This window comes from Gobio gobio (assembly GCF_949357685.1).
Source record: "Gobio gobio genome assembly, chromosome: 16".
Lineage (NCBI taxonomy): Eukaryota > Metazoa > Chordata > Actinopteri > Cypriniformes > Gobionidae > Gobio > Gobio gobio.
Window position 1 is genome coordinate 41,407,562 of NC_137109.1, and position 25,317 is coordinate 41,432,878.

The window sequence follows — 25,317 nt, forward strand, 5'->3', positions numbered from 1 at the left end:
GGAATTCTAACACTGATTATACTTGAGAAGTATATTTCACTTGTCATACTCTTTTTATAAAGTTGTCTCTGAGTGCTTTCAAAGTTGAGATTTTTCTTTTTTTAATTTTGTACTTTTTTGTGTATATTTTATTATAAAAACACATTCATATGTATTATTTATGGGTCAAAATGTTGCTTATGTGCCCAAAAAATGGCAATGATAATATCACATTAGTATGAAGTATCAAATTACTCTGAAATGATTATAAAAGATTTGTCTTTTACTTGTGTATTTAAAAGGATAGAGCAAACGCAAGATCATTTTCCAAACCTTTCAAAAAGAGACACTAGCCTCTGGGGTAGAAGCATTCATGTTGCATCAGTGTTTTTTTGTGTGTGTTTGCTTAAACTGGACAACTACTCTTCGCACCCTTTTGAGTTTCTTCTGTGCCTGTCTTTATTCTGGAATACAGAGATAAAACTAAAATGTGTCCTTTACTGGTTCAAACATTAGAAGAGAGTTTGCAAAAGGGGGAAAAACTGAATCATTTTGTGTGTTTCTTCAACTTCAGGAAAAAAAATCTTTAACCCTTTCACGCATTGAGGTCACTACAGTGGACTGCTATTCAAAAAGCCATTTCTTCCAGTAGTATGGGTTTTGATTGCACAGTTGCACATCAACCACTACAGTTGACGCTAGTACATCATCCTATACACAACTAACAAGCAGCAAGCCGTTTTAGCTTTTCCTTTAAAAGAAAAATCCAATCCAAGATGGCTGACGACCAGTCAGAAAGGCCAAGTTACTCTGAAATATCCATCCATTCCTTCTATCCTAGGAGACTCTTGCAGGTAAAAAAAAAAAAGAAAAGAAATGTTGTAACATCAAGTAACATCTAAGGACTCATATCATTGTTGCATTTTCCAATGATTTTAGGCCCCGTCCACACGGAGACGCATTTAGCTGTATGCGTTTAAATTTTGTTCCATATCAGCGTTTCATCCACTCGGATCCGGCGTTTTGGGAGCATGAAACCGAAATTTTTTTAAACCGGGTCCCAGAGTGAATAAATCTGAAAACGACACCCTTGCGTTTTCGTGTGTACAGGCGATCCGTATATTTTGTGAAACGGTGATGTCATCACACCATGTCCTGCACGGGGCGAGACTAGAAGGGATACAACTACGGGCACTGGGCATATCAATATTTCGTAATTTAATTACTGTACAGGGAGTGCAGAATTATTAGGCACGTTGATTTTCTGATCATATTTTTTTTCCAGGCACATTTGACCAATTCCAAACCACAATAATCCTAATAACTACTATTGATTTAGTATTTAATAATGTATAAGTGATATATAATTGTTCATGAAGGCTGGAAATGAAAAACACCTTATATTCAGGTGTGCAGAATTATTAGGCATGTTTTCTTTTACAGATAAATTGAGCCAAAAAAGAGATTTAACTCAGACTGAAAAGTCAAAAAGTATTAAATGCCCATGAGAAGGATGCAATACTAGACATTGCAGTTAAGGCATGACCATTGGACAGTGAAATGCTCGTTGGGTCAGCAGGGTCAGACAAAAACATGTGGCGGAGAAAAGACACCTGTTAACTGCAAAAGAATTAAGGATTAAGGTGAAGAATTAAGGGTGAAACCATCAGGAACCCTTTAGTCTCCAGCGCCACCATTTTCCAGAGCTGCAACCTACCTGGAGTCTCCAGAAGTGCAAGGTGTCAGGATCTCAGAGACTTCAGTTAGGTAAAGAATCCTAAAAAATGACCCCCACTAAATAAGAATCATAAGCTGAAGTGTTGTAAAATACATGAAGCCTGCTTTTTTCCATCCTGAAGTCCGTTTTGCAGAGATGGACTAAAAATGAACTCCCAAAACGTACTGCCAGATTCTGGAAGATGAATTCTTCAAACAGTGGTACTAGAGGATGTGGTGCTGGTCCTTCAAGAGTCACTCTCAACCTATCTGTCCATAAAGCCTATAAAAAAACCTTCTTCATGTATGTAGAGGTTTGAAAACTTGAGAAATGCGATGGCTTACGCTGATAACTATATAACCTTGTTCCAAGCAGCTAGTTCCATTGCTAGCACAGCGTCACAGTTCAAAAAATTCACTCCAGAAACGTTGTTGAAATGAAATACGAAATCTCCGGTTTATTCCTTGTTTCTAGGTATACAAAAAAGAATGTGAGCTGACTAATACACTTATTGTAGCAGTTATCAGTTATCATGTAAGAAAACCGTTTGCTTCCACCGTTCTCAAGATCAGACTAACATAATGAAATCAACGTTATGCAGCCGGAGAAGCGCTTTTCTTAAAGCGGCAGTACACTATTTTACCAATATGAACTAAAACTTACAAACACATGAATTCTAGCATGCTTTTAACATTTTAAGTACTATTTAACATTAATTCTTATTTACATTACCATGAATTGCACTTTGGCCTCTACATACCCGACCCCTAATTGCCTTCTATCCTTGAAGCAATTACAACTTTAAATGTTATTCTTTTGAGTAAATCTCAATGACAGTCTTTTAAACTGCTTCCTGAAGTAAGCAGAGCTTAGTTATCGGCCTCTCAAGCTCATTAGTCTTTGTCTTGACTCGAACCTTGCGGACCACTCCATGCTCGTCCTCCCTAGTCTTAACGATTCTTCCCATCAGCCATGATCCCCTGGGGGCTGATTCGTCGACAATCAAGACTACATCTCCCGGAATGAAGTTCCGTGATGGATGGTTCCATTTCTGTCTCTTCTGAAGTTGAGGCAGATATTCCTTAGTCCAACGTTTCCAGAATAGATCGCTCATATACTGGACTTGCCTCCATCTTTTACGCGCATAAGTGTCATCCTTATGGAAGAGTCCTGGTGGTAAGCTGGGGTTAGTCTTGAGTAAGAGTAAGTGCTGTGGGGTAAGAGCTTCCAGATCATTGATATCACTGGAAGGCATGGTGATAGGCCTACTATTCAGAATGGCTTCACATTCACAGAAGAACGTCTGAAGACCTTCTTCATCCAAGTTTTGTTCTCTCAGCATAGCATTCATGATCTCTCTGATGGAACGGATGATTCTCTCCCACACCCCTCCATGGTGGGATCCGGATGGTGGATTGAATAACCATCTGATGTCTTGTTGGAGTTAGCTGTTCTCAATTTGTGAAGTATTCCACTCCTTTATTGCCTTTCTGAGCTCATGATCAGCTCCAACAAAGTTGGTCCCATTATCAGATCTCATCTCTTTCACCTGCCCTCGTCTTGCAATGAAGCGACGCAGAGCTTGAATAAAGGAGTCTGTTTCCAGTGACGTTGCCATTTCTATGTGGACTGCACGACATGCAAGGCAGGTAAATATCACCCCATATCTTTTTACAGATGATCTTCCACGTTTAACGTAGAATGGCCCAAATAGATCCACTCCAGTTCTGGTGAATGGTGGTTCGTCTGGTACAACTCTGTTTCTTGGCAAGTCCGCCATCACTTGTGTGCCTGCTGCACCATGTTGTCTTCGACATATAGTACACCGTGACAGCATTCTTCTGATTGATGAGGAAGCATCGACAATCCAGTACTTTTGACGTACATGAGACAAAACATGATTACGTCCACTGTGTCCCAGCCGCTCATGTGAATCCTGGAGAATCAAATCAGCCACATGATGGTTCTTAGGCAGAATCATAGGATGCTTGGCTTCAGCTGGCATGGATGCTCGACTGAGCCTACCTCCAACACGAAGGATTCCCTCTTCAAGTCGTGGATTCAGTCTGAAGATTCGACTACTTTTCTTGATGGAGTCCTTTCTCTGAAGAGCAGATATCTCCTCCTTGAACATACTTTGCTGACAATGGCTGATGATATCCATCTCAGCTTGTCGCAGATTGTCCACGGTCAGGTAAGTCTGTTTGAGACTCTTTTTGTAGCTTAACATCCCCCTGTTCACCCGTTGTTGGTCACTATACAACCCCTTCATCTCCTTTCTCTTCCTTGACAGGTTTACCAGAGTTTCTTTGAGTCGTGTGAACCACGCCACAGCCTTCTTAAGATGTATCCATGAAGAATAGTATTCAATTAGTTGTTGCATTGCATCAGTGCTTTCTTTTACTGCTGTAGCATTGACAAGTATGCTTTTCTTGACCTCAGGATCTTCAGCCGTGAGCTCTTCCAGGTGATCGTGCTTGTCTGGCCATTCATTTTCAGGTTTACTGAGGAAGACAGGCCCTGACATCCAAACTTTGTTCTTCATGAAGACACCCTTTGTCCCCTGGAGGCACAATCAGCAGGATTCAACTGAGTGTTGACGTAGCTCCATTGTTGCACTTTTGATGCTTGCAAGATTATGGCAATCCTGTTCGCCACAAATGTCTTAAATCTGATGTTCTCATTTGATAAGTACCGGAGTACTGCAGTACGGTCTGTCCAAAATCTGGAATCTGACAATGGCAATTGTAGTTCTTTCTTCAGCATAACATCCACTTTCACTGCTAAGGCAGCCGCCGTCAGCTCCATCCGTGGGATGGTTGGTGGTTTGAGAGGTGCGACCCTTGCTTTTCCCAAGACAAATGTGCAGAATATTTGGTTGTTAATGTTCTTCTGCACTAAATAAGCAACAGTACCATAGCCTGTTTCGCACGCGTCACAAAAGTGATGCAACTGAGCTTGCACCGTTTTCCCAAACTCAGGTGGCTTAAAGCACCGATTCACTCCAAAGTCAGTGAGCTGTTGCAGTTCTTCAGTCCATTCTGTCCATTGTTGTGCGAAATGCTCTGGCACAGTATCATCCCAGCCTGTTTTCAGTCTACACAATTCTTGCAGGATGTTTCTAGCAGGCAGTATGACTGGTGACAACATACCCAGTGGGTCATAAACTGAACTCATCGTAGACAGGATACCTCTCCTGGTAAGAGGCTTCTTCTCTGTGTGCACGCTGAACTTGAACTGATCCGACCGGATACACCACTGTACTCCCAAAGCTCTCTTGATGGCGAATGAATCCTGATCAAGATCGAGATCTTTGACTTCTGTTGCCCTGTCCTCAGGTGGAATATTTAACAACACATTTCGATTGTTTGTCGTCCATTTTGTCAGTCTAAAACCTCCTGTTTGACAGATAGCTTTCAAGTCTTGAAGTAGTTTAATGGCTTCTTGATCCGTGGCAACTGATCTCAAACAATCATCCACATAGAAATTATTCAAGACTGTATCCACTACTGTTGCATCAAACATGTTTTTGTTGTCTTCTGCACACCTTCTCAATGCATAACTTGCACAGCTTGGTGATGAGGTGGCTCCATACAAGTGTACTTCCATTCTGTACTCTTGCAGCTCATTTGAGGTGTCGCCGTCCGGCCACCACAGAAACCTAAGGAGGTCAGCATCTTCTGGTGGGACTTTGACTTGGTGGAACATCGATTCCACATCCGCCATGATTGCTACTTGTTCTTGACGAAATCTATTCAAGACACCAACCAGACTGCTTGTCATGTCAGGCCCTTGCAATAATTGCTTGTTGAGTGTGGTTCCTTGGTACGAAGCGCCACAGTCGAATACCACCCGTATTTTATGCTTCTTAGGGTGGTAGACACCGTGATGCGGAATAAACCACACCTTTCCATCACTCCGTTTTAGTTCTTCATCTGGCACCTTTACAGCGTAGCCCTTCTCTATCACATTATTCATGAAGCTGACATAATCCTCTTTGAATGTCTGATTTCTCTGAAGCTTCTTTTTCATGTTGAGCGCTCGTTGCTCTGTCATTGCTCTATTGTTGGGCATTTTTACATCTTTGTTCTTTAGTGGCAGACCAACAGAATAGTGGCCGTTGACCAGCTTTGTCGATTTGGAAACTCTGTCCATAAACAATTGGTCTTCCTTAGACATTTCTAACTTCTCTCCATGAGCATTCTCAGGAAAATCGTACTTGAATTGCTGAGTCCACAAATCCTCGAGACGAGCCACTGAGATTCGATTCATCTGGATCTGCGGGTATCCATTCTTTGTCCAGCTTCTGTTGTTCTCACGCAGCGGTCCGTTTACTGTCCATCCCAAAGCTGTACGTACTGCATACGGCCCATCATTGACACTGCGGATTACCTCTTTTGGCTCCAAAGCTTTTGCCACATCAGTCCCAATCAGAAGACCGATATCCGCGTTGATCGATGGAATTCGCACACCTCGTAGATGTGGCCACCTATCCACGTCTTCTTGGGTTGGAATGTTTTCTTTACTCGCGGGAATAACTTTTTGTGCGAAAACACCTGTAAGCTCGATAAAGTCGTCATCTTCTAGGTTACTCACCTCCAGATCTGATACAGCTTTGCATGAAACTGTCCTTTGGTCTCCCATAGTAGTAAGTAAGATGTTCACATTTTTTCCTTGCAGGTGAAGATTGTTCGCCAGCTTGTTAGTACAGAAGGAGGCGTTACTTCCTGGATCCATAAACGCATAACAAGTCACCACTTTGTTGCCTTTTTTTGCTTTTACCCTCACAGGAACAATGGCGAGGACGATACCTGTACCCCCGACCCCAATCTGAGAGCATGCTTCTCCTGCATCCACGAATCCACTGACAACGGTTTGCTTTTCCTTTGGAAACTCCTCCTTTAGCTCCTCCTGCGAATCTTCTTCCTTTGGTACATCTTTACATTTCTGCTTTATGTGTAAGAGCGTAGGGTGTGTCGCTGAACATATCTGACAGCTCTTCTTCTGTTCACAGGCATTGCTCATGTGTCCTCCTATAAGACAACTGAAACAAAGTCCTTTGCTCTTAAGGAATTCAAGCTTTTCTTTGTGCATCTTTTTTTGGAGTTTCTTGCACTGTTCCATTGTATGATCTCCTTGACAACAGATACAAGGTTTCATGAAGGCTTTGTCCATGTTTGTTCCCTTCTCTTGAGCTTTTTTGTTTCCAAACCCAGCTTCTTCTTTCTTAGCTTTCTGTTCTTTTACTTCAGTTGCTAGTGTTGTGATGTTTTTTCTTCCAATTGACCTTTCACTCTGGCGCTTTGTTTGTCCTGAGATTTCACCAAACACAGGATGTGCTGCTATTTCAGCTTGCGAGTTGACAAATGACACAACATCTTTGAACTTTGTCCGCCGATCTTGCTTTTTCTGAATGTCTATAGCGACACTTCTGAATCTCTCTCTCAGTCTGTATGGTAGCTTTGAGATGATCACGCGCATGTTAGCAGCATTTTCCATTTCTTCCAAGTACTCCAGATCTGACATTGCGTTGTTGCAGTTTGTCATAAAAAGAGCATATGCTTCAAGTGCCTTGGTGTCTTCTGCTTTAATGGCAGGCCAGTTTAAAGCTTTGTCAAGGTATGCCATGGATATCTTATACTTATCTCCAAAGCGTTCCTTTAGCAGTCGCTTGGCTTCAGGGTATCCCTGATCTGGATCCATATGAAAACAACTACGCACTAAGTCATTAGGCTGTCCACTTGTGTGCTGTTCTAGATAGTAAAGCCGATCTTTGTTGTTTTCAGTTTTGCTTTCTATGCGGTGCTCAAAAGCTCTAATAAAGAGACGATATTCCAATGGATCTCCTTTGAAAACTGGAATGTTCGGTGATGGCAACGTAGATAGCCTTTGCTGCTTTATTAAGTTTTCAGTGATGTCGTTTTGTCGTTGCATGATGGTAACCAGATTATCTGTGTGCTTATCTGAAGTGACTGTAGCTTGTATAGCATCTGCGCCTTGTTCACTAGCGTGGCTATGCCATGTTCCACTGCTAGCTACACTTCTCTTACTGTAGCTGACATCACGCTTCCTTGTTGCAGACATCGCTATTTCCATCATACTGTCTTTGGCACCTTTTGACACATCTGAACTTTCATATTTTCTTAAAACGGCTAATCGTGCATCTGTAGCAGCTAGCCCTGCTTGTAGCTCCAACTGTTCTTTTTCAACCTTGAGCTGCAGTTCGTGCTCCTCTAAAGTCTGTCTTTTTCTCAATGTAGCTGACTTGGCTATCAGAGCAGCTCTTTCCAATTCGACCTTTAAGCGTTCAACACGAGCTGACGATGTAACAGAAACAGCCGAAACAGACTTAGATTTTCTGGACCTACTGGAAGTGACTGACACACTTTCTTCAGGATGTATCTGTTCACTAACCTTGTTAGCCTCTTCTCTGCGCAGTACTGCATTCTGCATCCATGCATTCACTTCTTGCACAAATTCTCTGTGCTCGTTATTTCTTGGCTCAAACCAATCCCTTTGATCTGCTCTCAAATTCTCCACGCATTCCATCTGGCAGAATAGGTCTTTAACGTCTGCGTTTACTTTACTGAACTACTTCATCAGCGTTTCATACATGGCCAACACTTCCTTTGCTACAATTTCCACATTTGCATCATCATCCATTAAAACATGCAATTCTTTCTTTTTCTCAGAAAGCTGTCCTAGTATGGCTTTTCTGGAGCTTATTTTCGTTTGCAGATTGTATTCCAATGCTTTACGTGTTGGTTTAACCACTCGTTTTTCCTCAGTTAGGCTTACCGCGTGTTCTGTTCCTGTCTCCATCATGATCGCTTTGATATTCAGTCCGGTTTTTTGTCTTTTTTACAAATTCCACTTGCAAACAGACGCGTAGCAGTAATGACGCACTTGTAGCCCGTTAGCGCACTCACCAGCACGAGCCCAGCGCATGTACAGGCAAGTTGAGAAAGTCGGTCTTTCTTCCTTTATGTTCCACTTTCGCAAACCTCTCCAAAGGCTCCTAATCCAATGTCAAGCAGGTTTTCTTACTAATGTAGAGGTTTGAAAACTTGAGAAATGCGATGGCTTACGCTGATAACTATATAACCTTGTTCCAAGCAGCTAGTTCCATTGCTAGCACAGCGTCACAGTTCAAAAAATTCACTCCAGAAACGTTGTTGAAATGAAATACGAAATCTCCGGTTTATTCCTTGTTTCTAGGTATACAAAAAAGAATGTGAGCTGACTAATACACTTATTGTAGCAGTTATCAGTTATCATGTAAGAAAACCGTTTGCTTCCACCGTTCTCAAGATCAGACTAACATAATGAAATCAACGTTATGCAGCCGGAGAAGCGCTTTTCTTAAAGCGGCAGTACACTATTTTACCAATATGAACTAAAACTTACAAACACATGAATTCTAGCATGCTTTTAACATTTTAAGTACTATTTAACATTAATTCTTATTTACATTACCATGAATTGCACTTTGGCCTCTACAATGTATTTTACAACACTTCAGCTTGTGATTCTTATCTAGTGGGGGTCATTTTTTAGGATTCTTTACCTAACTGAAGTCTCTGAGATCCTGACACCTTGCACTTCTGGAGACTCCAGGTAGGTTGCAGCTCTGGAAAATGGTGGCGCTGGAGACTAAAGGGTTCCTGATGGTTTCACCCTTAATTCTTCACCTTAATTCTTAATTCTTTTGCAGTTAATAGGTGTCTTTTCTTCACCACCTGTTTTTGTCTGACCCTGCTGACCCAACGAGCATTTCACTGTCCAATGGTCACGCCTTAACTGCAATGTCTAGTATTGCATTAGTATTGCATCCTTCTCATGGGCATTTAATACTTTTTGACTTTTCAGTCTGAGTTAAATCTCTTTTTTGGCTCAATTTATCTGTAAAAGAAAACATGCCTAATAATTCTGCACACCTGAATATAAGGTGTTTTTCATTTCCAGCCTTCATGAACAATTATATATCACTTATACATTATTAAATACTAAATCAATAGTAGTTATTAGGATTACTGTGGTTTGGAATTGGTCAAATGTGCCTGGAAAAAAAATATGATCAGAAAATCAACGTGCCTAATAATTCTGCACTCCCTGTATTTGCATTATTGTAAGGGTAGGTTTAGGGTATGGTTAGGTGTAGATTTAGGAGTTAATAAACACATCTGGTAAGTAGCAAATTTATTTATTGCTATTTTATTGTGAGATTTTGCCTCACTTCCTACCATTGCTGTACCCCTTCTAGCCACAACTCTTCTTCTCAGTTTTTAGTGTATTTCTGTGACAGAATTACAGCACCACCTACTGGTCTGGCAAGTATACTACATCTTTTTGAGCCGTTTTCAATGCTCTCGTGTGTACGCAGATATTTCTTGAAACGAGGAAAAAAAAAAGATTGGATAGGGAAAGCTCTGGCTTCGTATGGATGGGGCCTTAGATTGGGAGGAAATTCTGATTAATCATCTGTCCACTAAATTGGACATCATGTTCAATAGCTACATTTCAGCTACAATTCATACTATTACTGTTGTTCTTGAAAATACTTCATCTGCAGTAACTTTTTTGGTTGTAAATATATGTATTTGTGTTATATATATATATATATATATATATAATTTGCAGTTACGTCAAAAAGTAATCTGATTAAGTAGGCCTAATGCATGTTACTTGTAATGCGTCACTTTACTTGTAACATCAAACAAGTAGTCTGATTACATAATGCATGTTACTCGTAATGCGTTAAACCCAATATTGCTCATTGATCTCAGATGAGATTGAAAACAACTGATCACTAGTTTTTAGTTATTTTTTCACAGTCTGAAAAAACCTCTACATTGATGTATAGTTTTTCTCAGAGATGAGAGCTACAGTAGAAATTGGTCTATTTTGAACATAATCAGAATTATCAGCTAATAAGGGTTAAACAGACATACTCTGGTAGACTGGAGGGAAGTTGGAACATGAGCATTTTTCTACATTGGGTTTACACAGAGTTGTACCTCCATCAGATTCATGCAACGTTCAACTTGTATGAAGTTCAATTGTGTTTGCAATAATTGAAGCTGCATTATATTTTTCTAATTTATTTTATAGTTTTCACATGATTTTATATTGTTGTTACTGGCTTGTATTACTGTGTTATTACTGTATTATGTTTACTACAACCCAAAAACGCATACTGTCCACTCTAGTTGGCATCTGAAAATGTCTTTGAAAAATGTGTTCAAAAAAGATTTTTTATGCACTAAGAGCAATACATACACAATAAAATCCTGACTGATGTAGTCATAATTCATGCATGAAAGGGTAAAGATAGAAAACTTAAGGTACAAAAAAATCAGTCATCGTATACTATTACTTACCCTATGTCATTTCAAACATATTTAGTACATTTATGTCTTAAAGTCCATTTACCAAAGGTTGACAAGCTCCATAAAAAGTATGATAAATATAAAAGTAAACTCGATGGATGGTGAACTATACAGTAATTATATAGCTTAGTCAAAATAACAATAATCATCATCATCATCATCATCATCATTATTATTATTATTATTAGACAATATGGACTACTTTTTATACAACCTGCTCCTTTGACATGAAAACAATTTTGAACTGAATTCCCATTTAAATTGTATTTTAAAAAACACTTGCAAGAGTTAAGACAACAAAAAGGGAACCTTCGCCTTATATTACACCAAAGTCAAAAAAAGTAGGGAATTCAGTCCATGCTATGGCTCATATTTTTCAGGGACATAAATGACAGCCATGGACATGTGAAGATGTGATTACAATGTTCACTGACATTTTGTGCACCAGCTCCAATCTTGTCAGCTCTCAGAAAACTGAAACACGAGTCCAAGCTGCACAGGACTGACACTGTCACACAACTTAATTGAATGTACCCCTTTAAGCGACCTCAAGTTGTGTTTTGTTGTTAAGAATTTTGCTCAGGAATCAGTTCAAAGACTTCAGAATTACGCAACAGACATTTTCATGTCTTTTTCATCATGTTGTTGGCAGGTGAGGTGGTAACCTGTACTCGTCATTATACACACAAATACACAAAAAGATAGCAAAAAGATGATAATGATAATATATTCTACCATCTTTTTTCAATATAACAAAATATTTTAATGTTTATTTTTATTAATATTAATAATACATTTTATTATATATTTTAAAACCTTTTTCAATGTGTAAATATTTATTTGTGTATTACTAGAAATAAGTATTTAATAGTAATATAGCCCTAATAATAATAATTTAATATAACTACTATTTTATAATTGCACAATATAATTCATTTTTATATTATTATTCTTATAATATTTTATTAGTAGTAGTAGTAGTAGTAGTAGTATTAATAAAACATTTTATTATATATTGTACAAATATTATTCAATATGTAGCAATTTAATTAGTATTATTTTTAGTAATAATAATAATAATAAATATAGCTGCAAGCAGCAATTATCGGGGCCAAGCGCAAAGAAGAAGACGAGACATGCCAAAATGGCTGGCAGTGTCAGATCAACTGCAGCAATTAGCAATTAAAGACCTATTAAGGTGATTTTAGGCAAATATACGATAAATACAGTCAATAATAATGATTTAATGATTTATCACTTTCAACCAATAGGTGGCGCAGTTACGAAATTGATGTGGTGTGGTCAGAATAAGGGAACAATGACACATGCAAAGATTGATGTCAATATATCAAAGCAGGGTGTCAATATAGTGTCAATATGTCATTGCAGAGATATAGCCTCAAGAGGCCTTTTCATTATAAGTATGGACCACATGGCGGTGCTGTTTTGAAACCTTTTAAGTACCTTAAAGGCATGGTGCTGATGGCACAAACCAAGTTTCATAATGATACTCCAATTCATTTGTAAAGTATAGCATTTTATATCATAATTCTGCATTGTAGTCAATGGAAATGTCATGTTTTGTTCTATTATAGCGCCACCAAGAGGCACAATCATACCATTTTTTATGTGTCCTCGGAGTGAGCCCATACATGTGTGTGTCAATTTTGGTGAAAATATCTCATTTCGTTTTTTTGAGTTATAGACATTTATATGAAAAAACACATGAAAAATGACTGACACCTGACTTTGATTGGATTTTACTCCCCCTTACTATCAATATTTTGACATTTGGGCATTAATATGTAGCAATCGACCAATGTTTCTGAACTTCTGACGCTGGTTTTGTCTCGATCGGACTAGCGGTTTCGAAGATATCAGCTAACCTTTTTAAGCGCTAAATTGCAACGCTGCACAAACCAAACCGAAACATGGCAAATCTGGTATTGTTGGACTCGGCAAGGATTCAGACAAAAAAATGACTCCCATGAAAATAAGTCAATCTCACCCAAAGTTATAAGCATTTGAAAAAAATGTATCCACTAGGTGGCGCTGTTTCGAAACTTCTCAGGCTCCTTCAGGGCATCGTGCTGATGACCAATACTGAGTTTTGTAACAATCCATTCGTTGATAAAATACAGCATTTTGGCACATAATTCAAAATGGCCAACAGCCAAAATGGCCAATATGGTAAAATTGACGTCTGAATCTAACAAGACCACTTTTATGATTTTTGGACAAGCAATTCAGAAGTTACAAGCAAAAATAGCAATTTTTCGTATCTCCGGACCAGTAGGTGGCGCTGCGCCGAAACGCTGTATATTGCCATGCTTGTGATGATATGTACCAAGTTTGGTTTGAATACGATAAAGCATTGCGGAGATATTGCCTTAAGTGTGTTTTCGCAAACGTTAAGTAAAAATTTGTTCGCGCGTTTATCGAAAAAATTCGACGAATCAACTTGATTTGCAAGATTTTTTGTCAGCATAGTCTGAAGATGATCTGGTTCAATTTTCGTGCAAATCGGATGAACCGTCTAGGACAAGTTTGCAAAAGTAGGTTTTTTGGAAAATTCTAAATGGCGGGAAAATTTTTATGACGGAAAATGACGTCATATGGTGCAATCGAATTGTTTTGAGCAAGGAATCAGAGGAAAAAATAATTTTCTTTCTAGCCCTTATGGTTCAAAAGTTATGAGTCAAATTTTGGACTGATGGTGGCGCTAGAGGGATTAGGGCACCTTCGGTGCTTGGCCCCTAATAATATCAAAATGTTAAGACAATTTCAGTCAAGTGTATCTAACTTTTGACTGCTAGTGTTGGCTCTACATCTAAATCTAACTTTTAAATGCTAATTTTTTCCAAATATGTGTGGGAAAACAACAAACTCTTCCATGGCAGGGTTAAAAGGCTGGTCTTAGATCTGAATAACAAATAAACCTTTCTGCAAAATGTTTCAGCGATGAGCAAAGACCCAAAACAATGACATCTGCCCCACATTAAAGCATGCAAAAACAGTGACAGGCTCAAAGAAAAGCCGGCTCCACGCCGAACACAGACAACAGACTGAGACACACAGCCAGAGCTGTAACTGAAACATGGTGGACCAATGTTTTGAAAACACAGATGACCCTGAGACTGGAAATGAGTGGAGAGTGTCAGGGGTCTGTGGCTGCTTGCTTCTTGAGTGAATGCTAAACAGTCGTCTATATAGCAGCTAATACAGAACAAGCAGAACTGCTTTTTAGATATCTTCTCTCAATTGCGAGTTTGTGTGTTCTGCAATTATATTCACTGAAATATTGCATGAGATCTGTGAATGAAAATCGCAATCACTATTTATAGGTGGTGTTGAAATCTGTATCCAATTTTCACATGACTACTATGCAAAAGACACTTTCCAAGTTCAATCTTACTTGCACTGACTGGATCCAAATGAACCAATAACTCAAAAAGAAATTTCCTCCAGACTGTCGTGACTAGGGTGATTAAATCTGGCAGACATTTTAGACTCATGTTAGACTTTGGCACGCAAGTTTCCTCACTTGATCACCTCATTCCTTAGAGCCCTGCGCGGGACTGTTTTCTTCATCCCGCTCCCGCCCGCACCCGCCGAATTTCTGACCATTACCGCCCGCTCCCGCAACGTATGTGTTACACTCCCGCCCGCTCCCGCAATATGTATGTCCACTCCCGCCCGCACCCACAAAACTCTGAGAATTTATTCCCGCACAATAATAGAGATGCATTGATTTTGTGTCTTCTCCCATCCCGCAGGAAAAAAAAAAAAAAAACACGTATTTGTATTGATATTATTAAAAAGATTCATGGGGTTGTTTGTTTCGTTTCCCTGGCCTGCATGTAAAAAAAAAAAAAAAGACAAATACATTCAAATATTATTTCGTTTTTATCAAAAACTTTGCACATAAAAATAGACTGCTTTGCAAAACAGAAAACAGAAAAACTGATTGAGAAACAAAAAACAGATCCCAATTCGTCGGTCAGTTCCGACGTAGGCCTACGTCGAACGTGACCGACTGTAAGGAAACCTGAGAAAACATGCTTCAACAGAACGTAATGTGAACACAAAATAGCAAACGGACATTTAGAAACAATCCATTTCCACTCACTAAACTTCTATGTATTGTTTGTCAAAAACACCAAACAGTCAACTTGACCTGCAGGGAGTGCTGAGCGTTTTTGGTGAGGTATGATCTGTATTTGCCAGCTGCGCAATATGTGGATACATATAACGTTATACCGCATGATTTTGCCTACCAAAACAATTGAAAAACTTCTCCAAATGTCAGACTTTCCTTGCTTAGCTTTTGTGCTGTAAATACCTCGTTTGAGGTTCTTTTCTAAATCATCTATTGACATCTTCTCCATCATGTCGTTAGGCAACCTCCCTATCAAGAAGAGTTAACCGGCTTGCCAAGACTGTTCATTTTGCCAGTGTTTTAGCTAAAGTAGTTCAATCCTTAAAGCCACAATATGTAAGTTTTCGCCGCTAGAGGTCGCTAATTCAAAACAAAGGTGTAGCTTGATTAGGGCTGTGCCGGTAAACGTGACAACCGCACCACCGCGGTGGCGCTCGGCCAAAACACTTTTTTTGTATGTGAAATGCTGTTTTACTTGAATATTAGGACACGAGTGAAGCACAAAGCTTTATTTACAAAATAAATAATAGGTTCGCAATTAAATGTTACATCGCAGCCTTGGAAACATATGGATTCATGCCGAATGAGAGAGGTAGGCTTTCTGAGCTGAGCCAAATTTAAGCTTTGCGTTTTGCGATCTGGTCACCCGATTTTCCACAAATTTATCAATAGGCTTACTCCATTTTATTCTACTGGACATGGAATCTCTTATTTATTTTCCCAAATCTTGATGTACGTCTCTCAGGAGATTATAAACGTTTCTTCCTTTTGTTTGCTTTTAATAAAGAATGTATCCCCATCATTTACTGTGGTAAAGTAGAAAACGGTGTATGACAGATACATTTTACTTCCAATTCTATTTAACACAGTCTGTGCTTGTTATTAAGTCTAGTCAAGTAATATAATATAAACCTAATAAAATAATAAATAATAAATAAATAATAAAAAATAAACCTTGGGAGAAACCAGGCTCAATCGGGGGGGCCAGTTCTCATCTGGCCAATTAATAAACAGCGTATGATTATTATTCTGGCAACTTTAAAGGTCAGAGGTCATATTGGATCGGAATATTCAAAAGACATGCCGGAGACGGGTTTATTGAGGATGACGTATCGATTAAACAATGATTAAATAGCAATATTCGAAAGATCGGAGTCATCACGCCGGAGACGGCTTTATTGAGGATGACATATCGATTAAACAATTAATTAAATTGCAATTTTTGAAAGATCGGAGCCGTCACTTGTTGTTATTAGAATGTTACTGAGTCAAGTTTATGTGTAGCTATAGCGCATTTCATACACGCCTGAGATTTTTAGTTTTCGCAGCGCATAATTAAACAGTGCCTAAAGTTCTTGACCCTGCAGAAGATAAATTTGCTCTTCACACCTTTTACTACAATCCATTTTCTAATCTAGTTTTGGAACATTAGGAGAATTTGAGAAAACATGAAGATATTAGTAAAGCAAAGCTCTCTTTCCTGCTCGTGTCCCACATCCCTTTCAGCGCAGAGCGGCACGCACCTCTGTGGGGAAAACAATTTTTTTTTAACTAATACTTAACTTTCTTATATTAGTTATATTACCATTATTTTGTGATATTTATTTAAATGTTTTAGACTGTATGTTGTTTCACTGACGGAAGTACTAAAATAAACACGCATGCTTAAATGGATGTTTGAGAGCCTCGTTTATATTTTCTATTTTCAAAATGTAGGCTATTTAATTGAGGTGTGTATATGTATACTTGTGTACTTACATTTATATAAACGTGTGTGTGTGTGTGTGTGTACCCTCCCCCCGAACCACCACGCCACCGCCGGTAGTTGGTCCAAAAAAACTGCCACCATCACAGCCCTAAGCTTGATGATGCCTTGATTTCGCATAGCTTTTATTATGTCGCAGAGAGCGCTTCCGTTTCTTCCGCTCATGCATATGTAGGGTAACGCAGTGCTGTTTTATCATATTAGATTTCAGTGTGTTGAAAGTTATGTTATAATGCTACTCTGTGCGGCTACTATGAGACACTTGTTGCACACTGCAGTAAGCTAGATCAATATTAGACATGGTAAAACATGGTACTTGAGTTGATTGATTACATTGATTGAGTCAAGATGGCGCCGAGGACGGCCGCAACGTCGCAAGCTCTGCTGAAGCATTGTAGTTTTTTGTTTGTTCTGTTTATAGTTTTTGTGTTTTTTGTCTTGGATGTTGTCTGCCTTACTACGTACGACAGACAGACACTTTTGGACATTGGTTCGGCAATCGCACACCGAAAACCGGACTTTAAATTCATCAACGACGACACGCCGTTTACAAACACAGCAGCGGAACCCTTTGTCTGGGTGGCCCGGCCGCGGAGACGCGGCCGGAGAAGGGGCTGTAGAGCTGGCGTACTCGTCAGATTAAGACGCCGCGCAAACCGACCCCCGCTTCCCAGTATTTTACTGGCAAATGTTCAGTCTCTGGACAATAAACTCTGCGAGCTGAGAGCGCGGATCTCTTTCCAACGAGACACGAGGGACTGCTGCATTATCTGCCTTACAGAAACTTGGATGTCCGCTGAGATTCCAGACTCAGCCATCGAAACCACGGGGTTCTCCGTGCATCGGATGGACAGAGAAAAAGATCTCTCCGGGAAAAGCAAAGGCGGGGGTGTGTGTTTTATGATCAACCGATCCTGGTGTGATCAGAGGAACGTACACTCTATCAAGTCTTTCTGCTCTCCTGATCTGGAATTTCTCATGGTTCTGTGCCGACCATTCTGGCTACCGAGGGAATTCACCGCGGTCATCATCACAGCGGTGTATATTCCCCCACAAGCCGACACAGACCGGGCACTAAAGGAACTGTATAGGTCAGTGAGTGAGCAGGAAACCGCGCATCCTGAGGCTGCGTTTATTGTGACCGGGGACTTTAACAAAGCCAACTTCAAGCGCATCGCACCCAAATACCACCAACATGTTAGCATCAACACGCGAGGGAACCGTGTTTTAGACCACTGCTACTCCCCCTTCAAGGAGGGTTACAAGTCCCTCCCTCGCCCACCATTCGGCAAATCAGATTACGCGTCCATTCTACTTTTGCCCGCTTACAGGCAGAGACTGAAACAGGAAGCACCCGCCCTCAGAACCATCCAGTGCTGGTCAGACCAATCGGACTCTATGCTACAGGACTGTTTTGATCACGCGGACTGGGAGATGTTCCGGTCGGCCTCTGATGACGACATCGAGGTCTACGCTGATAGCGTAACGTGTTTCATCAGGAAGTGCGTAGATGACGTTGTTCCGACCAAAACAATTCGGCTGTACCCAAACCAGAAGCCGTGGATAAATGGGGATGTTCGCGCGGCACTCAATGCGCGGACCTTCACTTTTAACTCTGGTAATGCGGAGGAGCATAAACAAGCAAGTTATGCCCTCCGGAAAACAATCAAAGCAGCAAAACGCCAGTACAGGGACAAGATTGAAGGACAGTTCAACACCACCGACTCCAGAAGCATGTGGAGGGGAATTAACACCATCACAGACTATAAAGGGAACACAAACTCCACCGTGAACACCGCTGCCTCTCTCCCGGACGAGCTCAACACCTTTTATGCTCGCTTTGAGGGAAATAACACCGCCCTCACGGAGAGAGAGCTCGCGGCTGAAGATACAGAGGTTAGTGCACTCTCCGTATCTGAAGCGGATGTTACCCGATCCTTCCGGCGGGTGAACGTCCGAAAAGCTGCGGGTCCAGACGGGATTCCCGGCCGCGTCATCAGAGCGTGCGCGCGCCAACTGGCTGGAGTTTTCACGGACATTTTTAACCTGTCCCTCTCCCTGTCTGTGGTCCCCACATGCTTCAAAACGTCCACCATTGTTCCTGTACCTAAGCAGTCAAAAACACTCTGCTTAAACGACTGGCGTCCTGTTGCTCTGACCCCCATCATCAGCAAATGCTTTGAGAGACTAGTCAGAAACCACATCTGCTCTGTTCTCCCCCCCTCACTGGACCCACTGCAGTTTGCATACCGCAAAAACCGCTCCACTGATGATGCCATTTCATCAACAATTCACACTGCTCTCTCCCACCTGGAAAAGAGGAACACATATGTGAGAATGCTGTTTGTAGACTACAGCTCAGCATTCAACACCATTGTGCCCTCCATACTTGACATTAAACTCCGGGCTCTCGGCTTAAACAGCTTGTTATGCAGCTGGATCCTGGACTTCCTGTCAAACAGACGCCAGGTGGTCAGAATGGGCAGTAACATCTCCTCACCACTGACTCTCAACACTGGAGCCCCTCAGGGCTGTGTTCTCAGCCCACTCCTGTACTCCTTGTACACACATGACTGTGTGGCAACCCACAGCTCCAACACCATCATCAAGTTTGCTGACGATACGACGGTGGTAGGTCTCATCACTGACAATGATGAAACGGCCTACAGAGAGGAGGTGCACACTCTGACACGGTGGTGTCAGGAGCACAACCTCTCCCTCAACGTCAGCAAGACCAAGGAGCTGGTGGTCGACTTCAGGAGGAATGAGAGAGAACACCGCCCCATCACCATCGATGGAGCACCGGTGGAGAGAGTCAGCAGCTTCAAGTTCCTCGGTGTCCACATCACAGAGGAACTCTCATGGTCCGTCCACACCGAGGCCGTTGTGAAGAAGGCTCATCAGCGCCTTTTCTTCCTGCGACGGCTGAGGAGGTTTGGAATGAGCCGCCACATCCTCACACGGTTCTACACCTGCACCATAGAGAGCCTGCTGACTGGCTGCATCACCACCTGGTACGGCAACAGTACCGCCCGCAGCCGCAAAGCCCTGCAAAGGGTAGTGCGCACGGCCAGCTGCATCATCGGAGGTGAGCTTCCCTCCCTCCAGGACATTTATGTCAGGCGGTGTGTGAAGAGAGCTCAGAGGATCATCAGAGACTCTAGCCACCCGAACCATGGGCTGCTCTCACTGATGCCATCAGGCAGACGGTACCGCAGCATCAGATCACGCACCAGCCGACTCCAGAACAGCTTCTTCCCAAAAACAATCAGACTCCTTAACTCTTGACCCATCAGGATCATAACACACACTGGACAGAATATCACTCAGCACAACCCACTGTAGATAAACACACATTATATACACATTTATTTATCATACAGCATCTATTGCACTTTGGATTTCAATTTTTCAATCTGTGAATAATATTTTATACTGTACATTGTATATTATTATTACTATTATAGCGTAATGTATATTGTTTAGTGTATGTTTAGTGTATATTGTTTAAAGTATATGTATATTGTAAGTATGTGTATATTGTTTAAAGCTGTGAGAACTACACTCACATTGTGTAAATTATTTATTGTTTATTGTAGAGTTTACTGTGCTGTGAGTAATTGTGGGCGCATCAGTGTAATCTGATGCTGCTTTAAATGTTGTACATGTCATGTCATGACTACCATGTTGCTCGGAACTGCACCTAAGAATTTCACCTACTGTTGCACTTGTGCATATGTAGAGTGACAAATAAAGTGATTTGATTTGATTACTCGTGTTAAATCAAGAAAATTGTAAATCAAAATTCAAACAATAAGACTGACTGTGTTGAGCTGTATAACAATGATTAGTTTTCTGTCGATGAATGTATCCAAACAGTTGCTCACCTGTCTAATAAAGCATATAATATATTAAAGCGTCTTTGGTGTTTCCATGGTTTCTACAACAACGACAACAAAAATGAAATCGAGGGTAACGCAGGTGTGATGTCATTGATAAGCGACTCACAAACACGCTCCGTGTCCTGGTTAAAATTACTTATTTCTCTGGATTTAAACATTCTTGGAAATATTGGGGATAATGACAAGTCACAAGTCAACAAAATATATAACACTGTTCAAATGGTTTTTGGTTTTTTACATTTTGTGCCTTTAACTTGTCACATCTTCATTACCATTGACAGGCGAAACACTGCAGGCCGCATAATGCAGTTTGTGAAGAACATGCCTTTGATCGGAATATGATCATGTTCCAGTCTCTTTAAATAGTTCATACTGATCAAAACTAAATGACCTGCTCACAATAACTGTTGTGAAAGATAGGGGTAGAAAATGAGGAACATTCGCTAAACATTATGGTCAAGCACTTGTTTAGTTACAAAGAACTTAACCAATCAAATTCCAGTGCAATGTCCTAAAAGGACCCTCATTAGGTAACCATAGAAACAACATGAAATCCTCCAACAAACTCCATTTGTGTGCTATTTGCTGCCAGATCTGTTGATCAATATCATAGGCATAGTTTTGGGTGGGTGGGTGTTCACCTTGATGTTAATGTGTAGTATAAAGCTATAACTGTTGGAGAAGTCTTGAGGCAAGACTCACGAACAGTATGTTCTCTTCCAAAGAACAAATGATACCTACTCCACTGATCAATATAAATGAGAAGAACATGTACTGCATGACATGTAATAAGGGATATTTCATCCAAAAATGAACATTCTGTCATCATTTACTCATGTCGGTCCAAACCTGTATGACATTCTAGAGAACTGTGACAGAGATTTGGGAATCACATGGGCCTTTAAAGAGAATGGTAGAGCTTCATGATTCCGTATTGAGAATCACGATTTTGTTGTTTCAAACCAATTCTGAACAGACAATTAAACAAAATAACATGTCATTTACTCAGTTTGAGTGAATGATTCAATTACTAGCTCATAATGCTGCATTCACATGTTGCCAGTGGCTGGCGGTGAGGTCGCTAGTGGGCGTTCCCACTACTGGTTCCCTAGTAACGTTTGTAAAGAACATTCACTGATGTTACTCCATGTTGTAGACAATGATTCAGTTTTCTTGCTGTTTCAATCAAACATTTTGGAAGGAAAAGTCTAAATATACACAGATCAAGCATAACATTATTACCTAACATTTATTCCTAATATTGGTCCCCCTTTTGCTGCCAAAACAGCCCTGACCCGTTGAGGCATGGACTCCACTAGACCCCTGAAGGTGTGCTGTGGTATCTGGCACCAAGATGTTAGCAGCAGATCCTTTAAGTCCTGTAAGTTGCGAGGTGGGGCCTCCATGGATCGGACTTGTTTGTTCAGCACATCCCACAGATGCTCGATTGGATTGAGATCTGGGGAATTTGGAGGCCAAGTCAACACCTCAATCTCATTGTTGTGCTCCTCAAATCATTCCTGAACCATTTTTGCTTTGTGGCAGGGCACATTATCCTGCTGAAAGTGCCACAGATGAAAGGGTTTACATGGTCTGCAACAATGCTTAGGAAGGTGGTACGTGTTAAAGTAACATCCACATGGATGGCAGAACCCAAGGTTTCCCAGCAGAACATTGTCCAAAGCATCACCCTACCTCCGTCGGCTTGCCTTCTTCCCATAGTGCATCCTGGTGTCATGTGTTCCCCAGGTAAGCGATACACATGCACCCGGTCATCCATGTGATGTAAAGAAAACATGATTCATCAGACCAGGCCACCTTCTTCCATTGCTCCGTGGTCCATTTCTGATGCTCACGTACCTACTGTTGGCTCTTTCATCGTCAGACAGGGTTCAGCATGGGCACCTTGACTGGTCCGTGGCTATGCCGCCCCATACGCAACAAACTGTGATGCTCTGTGTATTCTGACACCTTTCTATCAGAATCAGCATTAACTTCTTCAACAATTTGAGCTACAGTAGCTCGTCTGTTTGATTGGACCAGACGGGTCAGCCTTCGCTCCCCACGTGCATCAATGAGCCTTCACCGCCCATGACCCTGTCACCGCTTCATCACTGTTCCTTCCTTGGACCACTTTTGATAGATACTGACCACTGCAGACCAGGAACACCCCACAAGAGCTGCAATTTTGGAGATGCTCTGAGCCAGTCGTCTAGCCATCACAATTTGGCCCTTGACAAACACGCTTAAATCCTTACGCTTGCCCATTTTTCCTGCTTCTAACATATCAACTTTGACGACAAAATGTTCACTTGCTGGCTAGTATATCCCACCCACTAACAGGTGCTGTGATGAAAAGATAATCAGCGTTATTCACTTCAACTGTGTAAATGGAATCATTTAGTACATAAAATGCCTAATATTAAAGATGAACAAGAAACAGAGAGTGCTCTTTGCCATTGTGGCTATTTATCTGCAGCAAAAGGGCAAATGCCAGTCTCTCTGGGCTCACAAAACATTCAGGCTCGGAGTCAGCATGGCGAGTACCACCGTATGTACACAGAGACATGTCATAAATTGCCTATAGGATGTTGCTGTCGGCTAAAATGAGTTTCTCCTTCATCTTTCCTCAGTGCTGAAGAGCGATGGATCACGTGTGCTCCACTCCTATTGGTTGTTGCTCCCGAAAGTCACTCTTCATTTGCATAAAGTTGAACAGAACTCAACTTTGTTGCAACGCTGGACACGCCCCATCTGGTTGCCAACGGTCACTGTCACTCGTGTCGCAGGAAATTTCCCACTCTCCATTGCAATGAATGTGATTGTGACACTTTGTCGCTTTTAGTGTGAATGCAGCTTATGACTTCACTTCTTTCAATACTGGATGAATCAGCGTTTTTGAACTAATCTCTTGAATCAATGATTCAATGACAAATACATTTTTTAACAGTTGCATGTCGCCACCTGGTGGCGTAACGATGTAATGGCTGCAATTGTTATTTCAAGCGTTAAGTTACTTTCAAAAGATCTTTTTCTCTATTTTAATCGCTTCCGTAGACATCATTGTTTATATCCGAACTATAAACTTTTATCCCAGTACTTCTGTGATTTAATATGAATATTTATAACACAGAAATAACAACACTGTGTGGTCATATCTACACATAACTGCTTTCTCTGGGTCAACGGTAGTCTCATATAGCCTAGACTGACAGCAGAAGGTCTGGACTCTATCACAGCTTTCATTGGTCGAGGACTGCCCAGTTTGACTGAAAAGCAACCAATCACAGTTCGTTTTGTTCCGCGTCATGTTTAGGGGTGTGAAAATGTAAAGTCGATGTCCCTGCAATAACAGACCAGCCTGCATCTATAAATTGTTCATTCAAGAACGTTGTGCAAGTTTACTGCAACAATGGAGCCGCGATCTCCACATACTTTTGAAAATCCAGCGTTTAGTTGATCCTGGTAAGCGGTCTTTATCACAGTGTAAACACGACGGCGTTCTTCCACGAGGGAGTTTGGCGTCACGGCATTTGCTTCTAGACGGACCACTAAAGAACGCAACACACTCGTCTCGCGGACATGCTGTAGAATTCAACCAATCAGATGACGACTTCGAAACTCCTGAAGTGTTTCCAGAAAAGTGTCCCATTTGTATCAGACGTTCAAGCGGTCTGTGGGCGTGACGTCTGAGGCTGAGACTAGGTCAGCGTCAGCGCGAACACAGGTGGATCTAGGAATAAGATTGCGTGGGTGTTTGAATCGAGATTGCGATCTTTACACAATTAATCATGCAGCTCTAGAGCATGGGCAGAGGAAAAAAAGTGATGAATTAACAAAAAAAGATGAACAAATGCATTAAGGGTAGGTGAGCTCAAAGACCACTGGGCCTCTCATCTGTCATAACGAAGAAATGGAAGGGGGCTCATGGTGAAGATGAGACATTTAAGCACTCTGAGGAAAGGCGTCGCGCCACTGGAAGCCCCTTAAAGCCTCAGCTGTTGTTTGTGGTCGTCAAGGCTACCTAAACCCTTGTATTTCACATCTAATTTCATGGTTGCCGTGGAGAGCAAGTCTGCCTGGCTCACCCTTGACAACGGCTAATCCCTGAAAGTTCAGGTGGCCCTCCTTACCAAGACAACGGCATACCAGAGCCATCATGAGAAAGGCAGCATCCTCAACACTGATAATTAAAAAATAAGACCTTTTCATCTGCCTAACATTTATTAGCATCACTGACAAAAGCCATTTGTGACCCTAGAGATGCTCATTACAATATTGCAGTTATAGTTCGAATCAGGTAGATATTCAGTAGATTTTCCAGTTACTCTCTGAATAAATGCACTGTGAACATACTTATAAGTGCTTCAATATTGTTTGGGGGGAAAAGCCTAGATGTTTGCAAG